Source organism: Meleagris gallopavo, chromosome 4, assembly GCF_905368555.1.
Source record: "Meleagris gallopavo chromosome 4, MGAL_WU_HG_1.1, whole genome shotgun sequence".
Lineage (NCBI taxonomy): Eukaryota > Metazoa > Chordata > Aves > Galliformes > Phasianidae > Meleagris > Meleagris gallopavo.
The window spans coordinates 39,437,874-39,458,381 of record NC_139407.1 but is presented as its reverse complement, the minus strand read 5'-3'; the positions used below and the strand labels follow the sequence as shown (position 1 = coordinate 39,458,381).

At 32.2% G+C, this 20,508-nt stretch overlaps 1 long non-coding RNA gene across 3 annotated transcripts in view; it reads left to right on the top strand.

Annotated features, from left to right (window-relative positions):
* Nucleotides 1-20,508, top strand: part of LOC104910725 (uncharacterized) — a 183,315-nt gene that overhangs the window by 30,669 nt on the left and 132,138 nt on the right. For all 3 annotated transcript variants that reach the window (XR_014882784.1, XR_014882783.1, XR_004159625.2), the window contains exon 2: nt 11,473-11,557. This is a non-coding gene — a long non-coding RNA (uncharacterized LOC104910725). The remainder of the gene's footprint in view (nt 1-11,472; nt 11,558-20,508) is intronic.

The following is a 20,508-nucleotide window of genomic DNA, read 5'->3' as shown; positions in this document are numbered from 1 at the left end:
TAGCATCTTGAAAGGTTGCTGATAAGTGATTGTGTATTTGAAGGTATTTTGAACCTTGGCCTCTTCAAAGTGCAAACATCCTTAGGTTTGCTTCGTCAGTGTGGGGAAAAATGCTTAGAACTGTGCAGTTTAACTTAATCCTATGCACAGTGAATCTTAATGTAGTTAGTACAAATAGACGCAGTGTATATAAATAGTGGGTAGTTCACCTGGTGTGGTTTTTTTTTTGCGGGTGGGTGAGAGGGATCAGGATTTTATTTTGGTATGTTTGCTAATACTTAAGGGCAACTGATTTGACAACAATTAAAGCTTTAAAAATGCTTTTGCAGTCAGCAAAACTCCAACAGAATTTTTGAAATAAGCTTAGTGTATTTGCTTTTGTCTATATTTGCATGTACAAACTTTTTAACGACAGTTCAGCAGTTCATGGCGTTGACACTGTTTTGAGCTGCTTCAAATTTCATAGTGTAGAAAATATGAATGTCTGGAAGTATTGTAAAAGTCATTAATACCAAAACTGTTATCTGGCAGTTCTTGGAGTGGAAACATGCAGAAGCTCAATTTCTTGTTCTGTAAATGTAATGCATTTTGGAAACAGTCCTTTTCGAGAAAAAAATGCCTTAAAGGACAACAAAATGGTAGAGATGTACAAACAACGCTGTTAAGTGAATGTCATCATAGTATGGAACATAATTTTCACAGTATGAGGTATTCATGCTGTAGGGAAAAGTAGTTTTCACAAAATACTGTGATATTTATAATGTCCAGTATCTTGAGAGGTTTTTAGAACGTATGGTATTTTGTCAAATCAGAAGATGTGATGTTTGTTGTTTTAGTTGCCACAGTAAATTAAATGCCTTAAAAACAAGAAAAATGTATTGATTTCAATGGCTGGTGAGATATTTTCAAATCTTTGTATGTGCTTATATTTCAAATACAGTCATTCCATATATGCCTTTATCATTTTCCTTTTTTTCCTTTGTAGAAAAATCTTGTTCCATATTTATCATAAGTAATCTTTCAAGAAATAAGATATTTTAAACTACACAATCTTATGGTAATTTTGTGAATATTGCTTGACCTCTTTAACAATAGCAATCATTATCTTGAATTTTTTTATCAGATCCAGAACAATTATATTACTTGTGTCAATTTCAATATCATTTTTTTAGCTTAGATTTTTTAAAAAATATATTCTATAAAAGCCCTTGGAAATAGTGGTTTTTTTTTTGAGTTTCGTGTAATTCAAACTTTTTTTTTTACACTATTATGGTATCTTGTTTCCTGGCTGACATTTTCTATTCTTTGTTTCTGCCTACAGCTTAACTATTGTTTTTAAGAAATGACAAAAGACTGTCACCTCTTTAAAAATTAGGTAAATAAGTTTACCATTTTAAAGAAATGATACTTTTGACATACTGATAACTTCAAAAGCAGGTGAATATTAACTCCTCAAAGCTTCCTGTTTAGACAGACTTTACTAATTGTTTGATTTACTGTATTTTAACATTCTAAATGTTACTGTTTATTAACCCATGTCTATCTGTAGTAAAATGAGTAGTTTGTGTTTATAGGTACTAATAAATCAGACATAATCCTGGATTAAAATTTTTCCTGTTGGGAACTCTGGAGCCTCTTTAGTTGTGAGTAGACGTGCTGCATGTTTAACTCTTCCTCACTGGCAGATATTCACATCTTAGGCATCTGTCAGCATTCTTCTTGGCCCTTGCGGTTGGCTTTTTAAGCATTGTGAAGTCCAGTATAGGAAGTCAGGAATAAGTTCTTCCATCAGTAAATTTCTGAATGATGTGGCAGGCATAGAAGTCTTAATTGAAGTAATTATCTTTTATACTGAGCACTGAATCACTGCTGGCTTCTGTAAGTTGTATTCCTAAAATATAAAGAGAAGGAAGAAGGAGGGGAAGGAGCACAATGCATTCTTCTACAATTAATGGTTGTCTTGCAGAACATCATGGGCATGAAAACTACAGATAGCTCTTGCTGGGGGATTTATGAACATCTATTGACCATCAGAGAGCTTATTAAAAAAAAGAGTACAAATTAGTGACACACAATGAAGAACATATTTCTTTTTCCATAATGTTATCTGGCCAGACTTCATATATTGTGTAGAGTATTCAGTAACATTCTACTATTAAGAGATTTATCAAGCTATATGATACTAAAGTGAAAGCATAATGCCTAAGCAAAGTAGGATGCATGTAATATTTTTGTGTAATATTGATGTGCTTGAAAGCAAGGTAACCTAATTTTCTTTCTTCTTGATTATAGTTTTTCAAAGTAGCATTAATGCAACCATGCTGTAACTATAATGCACTTTATTTTTCTTATGGAATAGGCAAGATTACCAGATGCAGCTGGAGTTGAGACATGAGTTTCAAAAGATAAAAGATGTTGTCTGCTGTCAGACAACATTCAGGGTACCACAGTGGGATTTAAACATTCTTTAAGTAAGCAAATATTTACGTATTTTCAGTAAGGATTTTTTTTTTCCCCCAGAATGGGTGTCTGATGATTAGCATTAGATTTAAGTTAGTATAGATTATGAGAAAGTATGACTATGAAAAAGTATATTTTTATCACCTGTATTTATCTATATCAGTTATGTTTTAAATATATGCTTCTGTTTTAGGTTGAGTTGGTTGGTTTTTATCCAGTAAGTAAATTCTTGAAGATGATTTTCTTCTGTCCTACTATTTCCATTAATTTCTTCTTTTTGAAGTGTGGGTAAAAATGTTTTTGTCTCAGAGGTGGCTTTTGAAGGAGCAGCCTAGGGGCTGACCTGAGCCTGACACAACTAGTTCTGTCCAACTCCTTGATGCACCTACTGCAGGATATAGCTTAACACCAGTTTGGTGGAGTACTTGTGAAAACATTTACAAAAGGTTGGAAAACCTTAAACAGAGAAGAAGAGAACAAAAAGAGTGATCAGTAGCAGACAAACTCCTTTAGGGTAGAGAGAGATTGGGGGCTAAGAAGAGGTCCTTCACCAGAGAGGTTTAGGCATGGAACAAGCTCCCTGTGGCAGTGATCGTGGGCCCCAAGCTGCTGAAATTTAGGAAGAGTTTGGACAACACTCTCAGACATAGGGTTTGATTTTTGAGTGATCCTGTGTAGAGCAGCTGGGAGTTGGACTTCATGATACCTGTGGTCCTCTCTCAATTCACATATTGTAGGTTCTATTTATCTATGTAATTCTCTTTCACTTGTAATGGTAATTGCAGTCTCACTGTCTGGTCCCATGAGCATTTCATCCTCTTTTCTTCCCCTTGTCTCACTTGCAGAGAATGAGTGAGCAGTATGTGGGAACTGGGCATTAAGCAAAATTTAATGCACTATGTTGTAATAGAAAACAAAATTTAAGTCGATAGAGTTACTTTTTTTTTCCTGACAGGCACTGAAGAGTGAGTATCAATTCCAAATAAAACAGTTTTATGACAAATTTCTGCTGGATAACGTCAGGCTAAAACTGTCCCAATCTTGTCCTAGCAATGGCTGTGAAATTTTAAGATTATTGTTGTATATATAACACATAGTTACTGTTATGGTAATACATGATCTCATAGATGATTAAAGAAACTATAGAAATTTGCTGTTAACTGGGGAGATGAAGTTGCTTCTTGAAATCAGTTTTTCTTGAAATTCTATAATCCTGCAACACAGCTTACAGCTATTAAAGAAATCTATTTGGTAAATCTTTGAGATGCAATATCAGGCTGAAATGTGCCCACGGAAATGTGATTTTCTTCTGCTCCTTTTAAATTTTTGTCACTACTGATCATAACTTTCTTTTTTCTTTTTTTTTTTTTTTTTGCCTTGCTGATTAAATATTGACCAAGTCCCCATTAAAATTAGAAGTAAACAAATTTATTTATTTTGTGTTAAATGTAAATGATACTATTATCTGAATCTTTCCTGTACTTGAGGAGATCCATCAAGGAAGAAAAAGGCATGTCAGCTTTCAGCTATTTCTTATTATCAATATCTATCATACTTAATCCAAATAAAGTTTGTGTATGATTAGCTACTTGTAAGAGATGTCTTTTTCTGTGATAAAATGACAATACTGCAGTTAAATATCCTTATATGCATTACTGGAGTTATTTATGTTAAACAGATACAGGCATTTATGTATTTGTCTTTATTGGTTCATTGTTTTGTTGGAGTGTTTATTTTCTTGGGGGGAAATAAAGGTATTGCTTATTACTTGTAAGCCAGTTTGGGATCAGTTCTGTTTTAAACGTAGAGCTTCCTGTTTCTTCCTTAAAATATGAATGAAAATGCTTACAAATACGTGTCACATTATTAAGAATTTACTTCAATTATCTGTGTGTAGACAATTTTCTAGATTTGACTTTTGATTTGCAAAATGTTTTTGTTATAAAAAAAGTATTAATGATCGTTGGAATGATTCAGTATTCTCATACATCCACACTATCTGTGAGAAATAAGTTACTCCAGTAAAAGCACTGGAGTAAAAGTTATACCTGCTTAATTTGTATTTCCATTAATGATTATAATTCTAAGTTTTTTGAATCATTAAAATGTTATAAGCAAATCTTGCAGTTCTTTCATGTTTTGTGCCTTACAGAATAGAAACACTTTTCTGAACTTTCATTAACTCCATAACTGATACTAAAGGTTCTTACATAGTTATATAGTTCTAATTTTTTTTTCTGATAGATATTCCCACCTATTCTAGATTAGAAAATTCTGATACTAATAACATAATTGTAGTATTCTGTTTCATCATGAATGGCTCAGTAAGAAAGGTTACATTGTAAAATCAGTTTATTCAAAGGGTGGAAAATGAGAATGATTAAAATCTGTAAAACATTAACTGTAAGTAAATCTTTTTATCACAGAATTGGTCAGACCAAAATTAATTCTTGCCTACTGGAGTGAGTAATATCCATAAACACTTTTTTATACTTCAAGAAAATCTTATAAAATAATCAGATCTTATTAACCAAAACAAATTCTTAGTAAAATACATGGCCCTAAAAGATAATATGCTGCTAATTTTAAAATATAGGAGAATGTTTGATATGTGAGAATTTTATTATTGCCAATATCTTCTAATTCATTTGTAACATTGCATTTATCATGTACCAAAACATACTACTATCTACAAGAGTTTTCTAATTCTGTTGTCTTCCAGAGTGTGGATATACCTTAAGAAAAAAGTAATTGAAATATTTTCTTCCTTGAGAATGCTGAGATCACACTGTGTCTAATATATCAGTTTGTTTTACACACTCATTCAGATATTACTGTCAGTAATATTTGTAATTATTTGAAATTTTAAAAAGATGAAAAAATGCTTATTAGACAATTTTTTAATTATTTTTTTGGTAGAACCTTCTAAGTTAATCTTCTCATCTTAGAGACTGGACACCATTTCATGGGTAGTTTTAGTTGGTAATTAAAATCTTGCTTTTTCTTCATTGCCATAGTTTCAGTGTGGGAGAGAATATTGCATGTGAGGCATACTGTCAGAGAGAGTCAGTGCTCTTATTAATGTTCAGTACAAATAGCAGTAATTTGTTTTCCTTTGAATTAAATTAACAGTAACTTTACTTTCATTAATGTTACAATTTCTGGAATGCTTCTCACATGTACCTAGGAACATAATGGATCATTAAGGTTTGTAGAAAGAGTGGAAAAACTTAATGTGCATTATCAATCTGAGACTGTCTAACTTAGAAAGTTAAAATGTTTCAGCTCCCACCTATGTTATATATTTTAAGTAACAAGTGCGTTATGACTATAAATGAAGCACTCCCAGCTGAGATATTATTCAGAGTTTTTCAAAATATATTTTCTTCTGAATTGCTGTAAATGGCACTGAATGCCAGTTGTAAGTTCTGACATTTTTTAACAGATGTTACTGGAAATTGAGCTAAGCTGGCAGAAGGCATATGTGCATCTCATGCAATTCTTTTCCTGCTATTCAAATTCAGAAGTGGTGCAGGAGGGCTAAAGTAAAAAACAAACAAACAAACAAAACCAAAAAACAAAACAGCTCTGTCCATAGATATTTGATTAAATATTATAGTTTATTACATAAAATGATGCTGGCATGTACACTTACAGTTTGTACAGTATTTATCAGATACTTCTGACTTGGATTTTTTTAATTGTATCAGCTATATCATTTTAAAGCACTGTTTTTCATTTTACTATTGCGGATCAAGAGTTGATTAGTTGATTTTTCTATCCTCTAGCTAGGAAAAATGTGTCTGTACGTATGCGTGTTTTTTTTTAAATACAGAGTACATGTCAAATCAGGTTAAAGTCAATTATGTTGCATTAGCATAAAAGTTTTACAGATGTAAAATCTTTTCAGTTTTGTAAGATGGAAAGAAAGCACTGAATCAATCATTAGTTACAGTTCAACAAAAACACTTAGAGAGTTATGTTCTAAGAGCTTTATTAGTATTAAGCATATGATACTATAGAAGTTTATGCAAATGCTGTATTGACAATAGTTCCATACTTAATATTTTAAACAAGCAACATTTTATTTTTGTTTTACTTACATATGATTTATTGTACACTTAAAATATGATTATGCTCTCAATTATGTAGACTCAAATAGTGATGATAACACCAGCACCCAGCTCTGCATCTGCTAATAACTTTTCAACATGTAAGACAGAAAGATAGAGACTAGTTTTTAATTGTGGAATAATTTTGGATTAAATTATTCAACCTGCTTTGCAAAAGTTTTCAATAAATTACCTAATGAAATACCATTTGTTATTACAGGGATTTGTATTATGGGATAGAATGGAGATGGCTGGGAAAGTCATCCTTCTGTTTTGTGTTCAAGCATTGAGATTTATTATTAAATTATTGTTACATTTATTATTGAATTATTTTGTTAAGAATAACAAAAAAACAAAACTGCTCTTCTGCAGGATTGCCATTTTAACCCCCAGATCTGACCTTGTCTTCTCCAAAACAAAATGGATTCATGCAATCTATGTATTTGATACATATCTTGAACGATTACCAACTCATTGTCTGAGTTCACATGGGATCATGTGGTATATTCATATTTGCGCTACAATCAGTGCTACTTCACTGGGGTACTTTGAACTGTGGAGCCAATGTGAGGAAGTTGAAGGACTTTTGATCAAGTGAAGTGCTGGACTTCATTGTAACTGACTTGTTTATTGCCTTTCTGAAACACCTAAGATGTTTAAAATAGTTTTAATATTTTTGTTATGAATCTAAGCAAACATATCTTTCAGCTGTCAGTGATCTAAGGCAAAATTTTCATGACTCTGGGTTCAAATGTAAAAAATGATTTTTAAACTAATCAGGAAATAGTCATATGAGGCTGGCAATACACTTGTATTACAATATAGCTTTGAAGAAACCTTTGCTTGTCTTTTCTTTTTTCTCTAGTATTGCTCCACAGGTCTATTTTTCTCCCATCTATATTCATCTTTAGCAGCATAAGATGCCCCAGTTTCTGGACAAAAAAAACAACTTTGTTTCTATCAGTTTGATCATCTTCCTGTTTTTATTCTTACTAATAATGTATTTTGAAGTTATTAAGTTATAAATGAAGGAGCGCATCTGGCTTAAAGACTTTTAGGAAACTTCTCTTCTGATAGTTTATCAGTCCATCATGGCAGTTTTTTCTTTTTTCACAATTAATAGTCAGTCAAAATTTACTGTATGATTTTTTGCGTTGTTGATTTTAATTTTTGAATTCCAAAATAATCCATGTTGTATTTGTTATATAGAACTATATTATACTTGTATAGGAACTGGGTTTTGAAAAGCTTGTAGCTTCTATATTGTAGCAGATATAGAGATGTTCTTCCCCACCCTTCATTGTGCTTCAGAAACAATTATTTTATGAAATAAAATTCATATGAAAAAGTTTGAATAAAATGAAAGTCTAAACTCAAGTGTGCATGACTAAATGCTTTACTTGTTTGCAATGATAATTGAAAAGTGGTTTATGGGGGATTATTAGTTCTTGAGTTTTGAATAAGATTTTAAAAGTCATGTGACTTAGGAAAAACTACAGCTGTTAGTGGGACTTTTGTGTAGCTTAGATTACATATAAACATAGTAATTTCAGTTGACCAGGGACTGTGCACCATGCCAAGGATTTATATTAGGTGCTAATGTGTCTACTAGTTAACTTGTGGTAAGTAAGAATGTAGGTATAAAAATATCTTGATTTCTGCAGTATTGCATGGCATGTGCATTATGTATAGAAACAGCAATGACGTAGATGCAAAACAAAGGTATAAAATTTCAAGTATATATATGGCTTTGAAGGTATGCCAGTGACTGTACACAAATACACAGATTGACTGAAAAAAACATTTTGCATATCAATGTAGTTTTGTATTTATGGACAAACATACAAAGTATTCTGTACAAACAAGTGGTGTTAATGCTTGCAAGTCAATACATAGCTGAAGATCACTTCTATGATGCAGAAAGATTCAGTCGGGTAGTTGTCACTGTTTTAAATTACATTCAGAAAGAAAGGAAGAGTGCTGTACTGATGTAGACACTTGTTTATATTTTTGAATTTGCTGTGGGCTGTTGTTGGCTTTTTTTTTTTTTTTCTGCTTCATCAGACTTTTCTACCTCTGAAATCAATTGTACCAACTCCTGGCACATATAATGAACCACGCATAGCTCTCAAGTCCTTGACCAAAACATTAAGTATGAAAACGATCCCATTTGGTTAAAATGCTTTTTAATTTGCTCATGTCTGTAGCCTAGAAAGAACAAGAGGCTGGCAATTAATCCAAATACTGGCATTCAGGGCACATAACATAATATTGCTAAGACTGGTATTTTAGGACACTAGTAATTAATCTTGTAATTGAAAATACAGTAAATATGAAATTAATTTGAAAGGAAAATAAGAATTAAAGGAAAGGTACATATTGAATTTTGGCCAAAGGATGTAAATATGCTTCCCAACTCAACGTTATTTTGAGTGCCTAGGAAATCTAAACACACATTTATCTATGCAAAATAATTTATAATATTATATTTGGCTTACTTTACTTGCAGGTTTCCTACCTAATGAAAAAACAATATAAATAGCATCTGCAGTTGGTGGATTTCTTCTTTTTTTGCTATTTAGGGCTAGAATTAAATGAATCTGTTTCTCCAAAATACAACCTCCGTAGTTATGAACATAAAATACTAAAGATATCATGTTTCTAAGATTTTACTAAGTTCAATGCGTGAACTATATAGTGAAAATATAGTAAACTATATTTTGACCTTGTTGGAAAGTTTGTTTCTCATACAGTAGTGTGTTCAGCAGTGTTATGTGAATAAAAGGGCAAGGGGCAGAAGGGCAGAAATCGCTGTAAAATGTGCTTTCATATTGTGTTTTTTTTTTTTTTTTAAATCCTCAAGTACTCATATGTCATGCAGTCATCTGCAACTGGTTTCCTTGGAGCTCGCTTTTTACTCTTCTTGACAAATTTAGCAGTTGTGTTTTTGTGGGCCAGCTGCTTGTGCCATCTAGATAAATCACAGTATCATAGAATGGCTTGGGTTGGAAGGGTCAAGCTTTTAAGGAGCTTAAAAATAATCAACTTCTAATCTCCCTGCTGTGGCCAGGGTTGCTATGATACTTTACCTGCCAGTATTAATTTCTGCTCTTTAAAGTGTGAAATATTCACAAATGCATTCTGAATGACATTGTAACGTCAGTGCCATCCTTAGATTTAATAACACACCCAGTGTCATCAAGGTACGAGTAAGACATCGTGCAATGTATGAATAAGCTAATTTGATAGTGACTTTTGAAGGTTTATTATTAGCAACTGTATTACGATGTAGGAGTGAAAATAAAAACTGCGTTGCAAACTTACGGAAGTATACTACTATTTTCAGGTCCTGCATTCTGTAACATTTTGATCTATGGTATTGAAAATGATATTTTAAAAAATGTGTGTTACAAGACATTTAGATCTTCAGCTCTTTGAAGTTTACCTCTTCTACAAAAGCAAGATTTTTTTATGCTCCTGGCCCTCCTGAAAAGGGCCAGGAGAGTAAAGAAGGCAAAATAAATGCTTGAGAGCTATGGAAATTGATAACTTTTTATTCCAAATAAATAACAGGTTTTACATAATTATGTATCGTTGAAGTGAGCTTAAAAGCAAAACTAACAAGTTCTGACTTTTTTTTTGTCACGTAAAGAAGGAAACATTTGAATCACAATGACATTAAATTTAGTTTCTTTCTCTGCATTTAAAATTGAAAGAACAAGTTATGATTTGGGGAAGTTATACAAATACTAGAGAAGAAGTAGAAACAGGATGGTGGTGAATCAGACCTTTTACCAGCTATTATTGGAATCACAAGTTTTAAGGCTTTTCTGCTTTCCAAGTAGATTTTTATTCTATAGCCTATTTGCTTTTTGTTACAGTTTCTGTATCTGTACTTCCAGATAATGATCCTTTAAAAAATATTTCCCACTTGCTTAATATATCTTAAAGTTTTAGAACATATTATGACCTGGTTCTATCTAAACTGTTATCCAATGAAAGGAAGTATTTACGTGGCTGATGAAAAATTTGGTAATCTTGTGCCAAAAATTTGGTTTTCAGAGTTCTTGTTACTGCTTTCTGTTTATGGTGGTTGCTCTGAAAGTATAAAGTACAATAAATGTATTCCCTATTCTTACACAAAAATTCAAAGAAATTACTTTTAAAAATATGTTTTGTTTAATATTACATAGTTTTAAGAGTGAAGCTGCAATGTTAAAATGAAATTTGGGGGTTCTATATTTTCTTGAACTTCTTGACCTTATAGCTATACATGAAGGGAGGTTATGGCTAGGTGGGCCTCTTCTCCCTAGCAACCAACAATAGAGCTAGAGGCAATGGCTTCAAGTTTTGCCCAGAGAGGTTTAGGTTGGATATTATGAAAAATACCTTCCCCAAAAGTATAGTTAAGCACTGAAACAAGCTGTCCAAGGAGGCAATTGAATCACCATCCCTGGAGGTGTTAAAGAAACGCTTAGACGTTGTAGTAAAGGACATCGTTTAGTGTGGAAATAGTGGTGGTAGGTGGACATTTGAACTTGGTGATCTTGGAGGTCTTTTCCAACCTTTATAATTGTTTGATTCTGTGATTCAATGTTTTTACCTTTTCCTGATTCTTGTAGAATGCATTTACTTTTGCAACTATAATGTAAAAAGTTATCTATGAAACATGGAAGTTAAGAAATATAACTTTTAGTGTTTCTGTAGTAACCATAGCTGTTTAATTTTACAAGAGTTTTCAAAGAAAGTCTAGAAGTTGCCTGACGTGCAGAAATCATAATTGACTTTGGATCATAAGTGCTAATGCTATTAGGGTTCATGTGAAGTAAATGAATAAAATACAATTTTAAATGAGTTCTTTTCAAAAGGCTAATATTTTTCTATGCTCTATAATTTTCAGGTCAAATAAACTACTGAAAAACTACATAAACACCATAAACCAGTCTTTCCGACCAACCACAGAAGAAACACTAGCAGCTGCTGAAGTAAGTAAACTTCCTAGATTACTGTAATTTTTCTTTTGGTCTGAAATTATTGAATGACAAAGTGTTGATGCAGCCAAATTCTTATGCGATCTTATCTCAGCCAAACTAAATATATATCTATATCTATCTATCTATATATATTCTCCAAGGAAGGCCAGCACTGACTTTCTAAATTGTCTATGCAATGATATCTGTAGAAATAACATATGACAGTAAAGAAAATACAATATTTTACCTCAAATATTTTATGAATGCAAGATTACAACAGAAATATTAGTCAAAATGCAGGGCTATCAAGCATGAAACTTTGGATATTTTATTGAAAGTACTTTAATTTTTCTTCTTTTTGTAATGTTAATATTTTTAATCACTGTTGCGCAGTGATAAGGTACTTAACACGACTCATCTCAGATGTCATGGGTCGGCATAATAGAATAGGAGGCATTATTTTCAGAGCAGCCCTCATAATTTGCCACTTGGTCTCTATGCCCTGCCTGAATCCTTTTTCCCATGTGGAAATAGTCGCTCCTATGTAAAAAACGTATGTAAAAGAGGAAATGCTACCAAAGATATCACTGGCCATATGACCACCAGAAAATTCATTTTCCTAATTTACTTAGAAATTTCTATGAATCCATAGAGGCAAGACAGTACAAAACATTTTGAGTGGCTTGATTCTTTCTGCTAAACTTCACTGCCATTACTAGAAAAGCCAGTAATTGTATGACCGATTAAGAACTTCCTTGTTCTTGAGAATTCAAAGGTACGTGTTTATTGAGATTATGAATTTTATCAAGAAAAAGGTTCAGAAGTTTATGTTGTTACTTTTGAATAATGAAGAGCTACCTGGAATTAGACAGAGAACACCACATTTTTTCTTTTTTCCTGTAACTACATAGCAAAGAACTGTGTGTACCAGTAAAGAGTTTGCACTACTTTTATTTCTAATCAAGCTACATCATTTGTAACTTTAAAAAGTCAGTCCGCTAAAAAACTAGGATAAAGAGAAATATTGAAACGTACTGATTTAGTGTCAAAGAGATTAAGGAAACTTGCTGCAGCTTCTAACACACAACTTCTAGCTTTTTGTTTTCCGCATTTCCATTAAAATGGCACTGGGGCAGGGATAACTAACCTCTAGCCATAGACATGTAAATATAAGTTAGTGGTCTAGACATCCTTACACTTAGTGGAAAAAGAGCGTATTTTATTTGGTCTAAAGTAGATCTGAAATGCATGTTATAAATGTTCAATGTTCAATTAATTGAAGTACAGCACATGGAACAGGATTTTTATGTCTGTATCAGATACTTCTGTGTATTCTATGAAGTTAGTTTTTACAATAATTTTGGCCTTTTAATGGTCTCTTTAATGTCATTTCTTTTCTAAAAAATAGAATTTTTTATTTGAATAGGGGAGTACTCTTCTTCATCAGTTACAACACAACCATTTAGTCCTCATAACTAGACCATCTCATCCAAACATAATACAAAAATGAGGAAGATAGTGTATCTGTGTAACTGAGCTGCCTAGAAAAACAATAAATCATATTTTAGTAGATCATTAATTGTATCATTGTCTTGCTCTAGAAATAGGTCACACAAAACAGTCTTCTGTCTAATAAAATCTCTGAAAGAAAGTTTTTCAGGGTATCTAAATTACACTCATAAATTATTTTATTCTGATTGAGTGATAGAATTGGTGCAGTTACTAAACTGCAAAACATTTCACACTATTTTATAGACTTGATTAGAAAAAGTATGTATGTTAGGAAATTTCTAGGACCACATTAATTGATGTGATACTTTGAAAAACATTTGACAATTTATTTCACCAGAAACTGCTAGGGGGTAAAAGTCACTGAGGTAGCAGTTGTATAATAGTTGTGGAAAGGCTCTTGCTGGTACATTCCCATTTGTGAGAAATCATAAGAAGCCATTGATACATCTGAAGGAAATGACATTGGAGGCTTGGATGCATTGTGAACAAGTCATGGGAAACACTCAAATTTTTAGGAAAGGCTCTATGGGCAGAATGAAAATAGGAAATAATAGGAAACCATATAGTAGGGCAGCATAGGACATCTAGGAGAAATGGAAATTCTACCAGCTGTCTGAATCAACTTCTATCCTTGATGGTTGTTGCCAGGTTATTTGTCCATGTGTTCTAATAAACAGCAGTATTAGAATGCAAATAATGAGAGTTCTGGTAACATGACTCAAATATCAAGTGTGGTGACCTGCAGCTGCTATTTTTTCTTAAATATTGTTAGTTTTTTTTTCTTAATATATGCAAGTAAATTTAACATGAAAGCACTGTATTCATGGAAGAAATTCCCAGCAATGAAATGGATTCCTGATTTCTGATTTTTGATTGTTACAGTAAAAATGAGAAACAAAATTATTTTAGAACTACGAAGAATAACTTGCCTTTTTTAAAAAAAGTATATTCTGAATAAACAATAAACATTCATTTTTTGTTCACTTCTAGCCATCATACCTTTGTCAGTTAACGAGCTGAAAGGGTGACTTTCTTTTTGACTGATTTTGTATATTATAATTTCAGCATAATTACTTATTAATCAGTTTTTTTAAATTTTATTCCTTGAGAAACAACAGATCACTTTTTATTGTGTCATATTTCAATATTAATTGAATGTTCTAGAGATGACACACTTCAGTACTTTTTTTGCATCCCAAACCTTCAACAGACAACTTATATTTCTGTTTGTGTTTTCAATAGTTAAAAGTTAAACATCTGTTCAAAAGTAGTGGGTAATTATTGGTATTATTCTATAAGATGGTAATATCAGATACATAGAAATAAGTTCAGTATTGCAGTAAACAATTTTTTTGAATATAATCACCTTTAAAAAATAAGTACATCTATAAATAATAAACCACTATAATAACTATTTAAAATACACGTTTCAGTACTCTTCACTGATAAATTAATCTTTATTATATTATCTTGTAAAGGAATGGATACTAAAAGAGCATGCAATAATATTTCAGAATGTTGTTTTGCCCTGTTCTTATTAGTGCACATGGATAAAAGAAAAATTAATAAAAATTTTAAAATTAGTTCCATTCTTTTGAAGGATCAGTGGATCAAATAATGCTAAATATAATTAAAATAATGTAATTCAAAATCCAAATATTTTTAAAATATTTCTTATACTTGGCATAAAATTGGTGTAGAAATTTTATATTCATTTTAATATTGAAGAGAATAAAAAATTCAGGTAATCTGAATCTTCAGGTGTACTTTCATATATAATGAAAATTTAATATTTAGCCTTATTTCTGCTGAACCCTTTGACTATGACAAGGAAGACTTCACATGAAACCATGTTTGTTGGAAAGAGAAAATTATTTTTGTTAGGCTAAGGGATATAGCACACATCACACTGAATGTGAGAGAGAAGATGTGAAAAACAGAACAAAAGCTTTTGGGAACTTGAATCTTTCCTCAGATGATGTCTAAACAAGTATTTTCCCTAACAGGTCACACTAAGAAGGGCTCTTGTATCTGAAAATGATCTAACTTCTCCAGTTTAAATGAAATTCCCTAGAAATTCTTCATACAAATTTTATAGCTATGTATTTTGCACAGAATGCAAAGCCCTTTGGGTGCATACGCTATAGAATAGGATTTCTCATAAAGTAAAGCACATTGTGAAGCATCACAAGCTTCAGAATCTGCTTGTTTTCTTTACTCATACTTTACTTCTCAGTTTCATCAATTGGAAATTTTTCATGAATTCTGTTTTCTGAAACTGAATTTCATCTTCCCTTGATATGTTGTGGGCATACTTGCATCCACTAGCAAACAGGTCAAGTTAATGATAGTCTATCTTATAACTGATGTAACATGCAGAAAGAGTATAGATTTGCAAATTGCAAAATGCATCATCCGTATGTTTATTGAAACATGCATACTTTTATCTCTGTGCCTATTTTGGAGCAGCTTACAAATGACAGTGTTCTTTGCAATGTTCTCAATGAACTAAAAAATAATCCAGTTATTGTAATCTACCGTGGTTAAGAAGAAAGTTTCTGAACTATAAAATAAGCTAAAGTTGTCAGGTTTAATCCACTGTTAATCTGTAATCATGTAAACTAGCTGGCTACCATTAAGCCACTGACAGTCCTTAAGAAGACTTAATTATGTATAGTTCTTTATGGGCACCAGTGCACCAATATATTACTTTCGGAGAAGAGACTACTTGCTGATTCTGACCTTTACCTAATCTTTCAATTTGCAAGCCCCTGAGATGCACTGAGATTTATTGATCAAAATTACTTGGATTAAAAAAAAACCATCTAGAATAGTAAACTGAATTCTTTAGAAAATGTTGAAACACTTTAATCCATAGTTATTTTTGTTTCAGTGAAGAGTGCATTTTATTGTTTCTATGTTATTAAAATGTTGTTCCAGTCTACATATGAAAATATTTTACTAACCTGAAGATTTAAAAATTTTGTATTTTATATATAGTTTATACTTTAGGAGATACTAATTTTTTGGGGGGAGGTAAGGAATGGGCCCCTCGTTTATCTTTAACAATATTCTCCATGATTCCTTTTCTGTAAAATAGAACAGGAAAAAGAAAAAAAAAAGAAAAAAGTACAAAAATCTCCACTCCCTTACTTTTCTTGATGGCTTAAAATTTAGAGAAAAAAGTGAAATAACAGTATTTGTAATGACTTTCCATATATACAGTAAATAATAAATGTTAAAACATAGTAAATGTTGAAATGTTATAAGGCGTTGTACCTCATTTAAAACAGGTTCCTTATCTCTCTACTTTTAGAAGGCCCTATAATTCAAACAAAAAAGATTGCTTTGTATTATTACTTAAAGCTTAATCTTATGTGTGATGTTCTTGTTTTGTCCATTTTACATTTCCATAAACACTGGAAACTTGATATTCATGTAATCAAGTGTTGCATTTCTCTCTGCTGGAAGTCTCCCTTCAGGAAATTGTGAGCTAAACATCTGAGGTGGATAACTCTGAGGGGTATGGTAAAACTGTTTGCTGTAAAACATATATAATAAAACATTATAATGGTAAGAACTTTCTAGGGAGAGGCAGCTAAGAACTTTCTAGGGAGAGGCAGCTAAGAAGTTGGATAATTAAAATAGGGATCCCAGCTGCTCACAAATTTCTTGAAGCTTTGTATTCTCTTTCTGAGCACCCTATATGGAGAATTGTTTAGAATGCTAAGACCAGTCACCATTTTTATATTGTTTTTGTTTGATTTTATCTTAGAACTACTTTAGTTAGAAAAACTACGAAGATGATTTCAGTTATGACAGTATGCTACATAAAAAAAAAAAAAAAACACTGTAATCAATATTTGAAAATATTGTCAAGGCATCTTAAATGTAATGGAAAAGTAGCATTCTAGATATCACTTTATGGAGCTAATGCTTTATTTGGATGAAGCAGCAGTAGGAACAGGAGTGTTCTAGAGGATGCACTCTGAATTACTAGCAGAGTTAAAGTCCATGAAAATGCAGAATATAATTTGATGAATTCAGATTTTAGAGTGCTTAAGTCTATCAAACAGCATGTTAAACCTTCTTTTGTGAAATAATAAGAAATAAAAGCAAAGAGTTTCAGAAGATATCAGAAACAATGCAAGGACTAATAAAGAAGTGAGTGGGTTTTTAAGGAGAAAGAGAGAAGGGTCTCTGGTGAGAGAAATGTTCTAGACGTGTAGAACAGCTGAATAAATGACCCAACCTTAGGAGAACAGAGGGGAAAAATCAATGATAGTGTGATAGAGATTAAATGAAATTAGAAACAAACAAAAAGAAGCTCAGGAATGAATTTGAACTTGATTTTGTGAAAGACAGGAAGAAAGCCATCAATGAAAAACAACTTGCACAAGTTACGTGATTTTATTAATAATGATTAGATTATATTTAAATTTGAAGGAACGAAAGTGTAGGAATGATGTTAGTAATAAATGGAAAATGTGGGTGGAATGTGAAAGATTGCTGAATTTCTTCTCATTTGGAAATTCATCTTTGATACTCATGTCAAAATAAAATTCTGCGTAATGTTTCTCAAAAAGGTTTCCCAGTTCCCACATGGGAAGATTTTAACCATTCTGAGTGTGAAATGTGCATGTGGAAGAATAAATAATATTCTAAAAATGGCTAAGACTTTAGTGTTAGCATTTTTTTTAACTTTAATAAAGTCAAAGTTTTTGATAAAAAAAATAAGTCTTCTGTAAAAATTGAACTTCATTTAATTTTCAGTATGTGAATGCATGTGAAAAGTTAAAATATTAAAACTAAGGATTATAGAAAATATATAGATCTTGAGTGATTTAGTAACTGGATTTCTTCTAGCTCTGTTCTTTCTGCAAGCATATCTGGTGCAAGCAGCTAAGAGGCTTCTATTTTCATGCTTTTCATTTTTAGTATATTGACAGGATTAGGCTTATTGCTTTCACAGTGAATTGTTAATAGAACCACTTTGAGGCCATATTAAATATAGTATGCAACATGCGCCCCAGTTAATTGAAGTACAAAGGCTTACAGGTTGACTCCGTTTTGTAATTGTGGGGTAATGGACAAAAAATTTAACTTACAGACCGTAAATCTACTATGTAGAGGTTACAGCTACTGTCTTTTGCAAGACCTTGCCTTCAAATTAGGTTGTGGATATTTTCATTTTTTAAAACAGCCACTTGAACTCTGAAAAATAAAAACCACCACCCAACAGTTGTTACAACTGGCAGTGCCAGATTTCCCATATTTTGTCTGGTTAAAGGTAATCTTAGTATTTTACTGAATGCTTACATTATTTCCTGTATTTACACAAGATTTTTTTTTAAATTAAAAGGAAAACACTTTGACATAATTAATTAGAAAATGAGAATATTACATTTATGATTATAGTAGAATACAGGTTTGAGAAAAAACAATAATGATGCACATATTTCAAAATAGATATAATTAACAAATACTTCTATATATTATTTATAATGATCTTTTGTTTACTATGTGCATACCTTTTAAATGAGAGTTAGGTGACATTTACTGTGTAGCTCCAGCCAATTTAGTAGTAAGAATTAATGTTTCAGAGGTGATTGTCAAGATGAAAGTAGATAGAGGAGCTAAGGAAAAAGGATTCACAGGCAGCTAACTTATTCCTTAGTGAAATGAATGTCGGATAGTACAAGTAATATTGTGTATGGGATATATATATATAGTTGAGGTGTCATACTGTATGTATTGCACAGTAAGCTTCTGTTAGGATTTTTTCAGAAAATATGAGAGGGAGGAATGCTTCTCCTGATCCAGAGACATTTTTTTTTTGTCTTAAGAAATTTTGAGATAACTTAGAGAAGAGCCTGCTAAGAAAAGTCAGTTCCTTGATTTCCTCTGGAGTTGACATGTGAAGAGATTCTAGAGATATCTGACTGAAAAACCAATTGTTCAGTGATAACTAAATTAAAGATGGAGAGGAATTTGGGGTGTTTTTCTTAAGTAAAAGATAGGCTGGTCCTACCATACATCTACTTCAGTTTTTCATTCCATGGGGAAAAAATAAATATATACTAGGAAAAAAACATAAAAAGGCCCTTCAAGTTGAAATTTATTTGTAGGTTAAACTTCCACCATGCCACCATATTCTTATAAGTCAGTTTCCACTCAGGAAAGCAAGTATTCCACTCAACTACTGTATGTGTTGTGCCTTGGGGAGAGTGTCCCTGGTTACCTCTACATTTGCAGTTGTAGGATTGAACAGTTCAGCTTCTTCATCTCCTCTACCTCTGTTATTTCATATCCTAGTTATATTCCTGCTTTCTTCAAACAAAGCAGTCCCATTACAATACCATTTAAATTGGCTGCTTGAAACATAAAATTTTGTTAGGTAGAGATAATAAGAATTTCCATTGTCTGGCATTTATGACATTGGTGATTTCTTGAGACTACAGTGCTTTGAAAATACGTGTTGAATGAGCACTAGAACAGCAGTAAAGCCAAATGCAACTGAGGCTTTCTGCTTACTAAGGTATTTAGCTCCTAGAAAATTTTTGCATGATTTCATGTGGGATTTAAAAATGCATTTTAAGAGATAAATTACTCCATTAACTTTACAATAGGTAGCTATTATTTTATGCTCATCTAATGCTGTGATACCATATGGCAATGGAGATCTGTGAGCCTCTAAATGCTTTACATTTATTTTTGTCATTTTGTAGTAAATTATATTGCTGGAAATGTTTTTTTTTCTTTTCTTTTTCTCTTTCTTTCTTTTTTTTTTCTTCCAGAACTACAATGGTCATAGTTATGTATTTCTTCTTTCCAAACTTAATTTTTTGAAATAAATCTTTGCTGTGTTTGCATTTGGGTAAATAGTATAAGAAAACATGAATGTTTTCATGGGCACTTGGCATTTCATGCAGAAGGAATACCCTTTCTTTGTCAATGCTATAAACAGTATGTTTTCTATATATATTTGTCAACGGTTTACGGGCTGGTTCAGCCCGGTCCCGTGACTACCAGGGCAGAGGGATCTGCGCCTCTGGAAAAGGGAAACAGGGGACCCCAAAACAATTGAAAACAGGAGCAACAATCTGAGGTGAAACAAACTAATATACTAAATACAGTATCAGCAAAATATAATGAGAGAGTGTGTCCGGAAGATGGATATGCTTCACCACAATGCTGAGGTGAGAAGTGCAGTCCAGTTGAGCTGATGAAGAAAAGCAGGCGGAGAAGCACAGGTGAAGAAGCACAGACAAAGAAGAGAACATCAGGTGACCTTGCCAGGAGTTATATCTCCTCGCTGACCGCAACGTCCCCTGGGGAATGTAGTTCTTCTTCTCCTCTGGACAGTGACCTGGAACTTGAGCATCAACAGTCAAAGCCCCAGTGCATTACATGATGTTATGATGTGGAATACTGATAACCAAAAATCATAA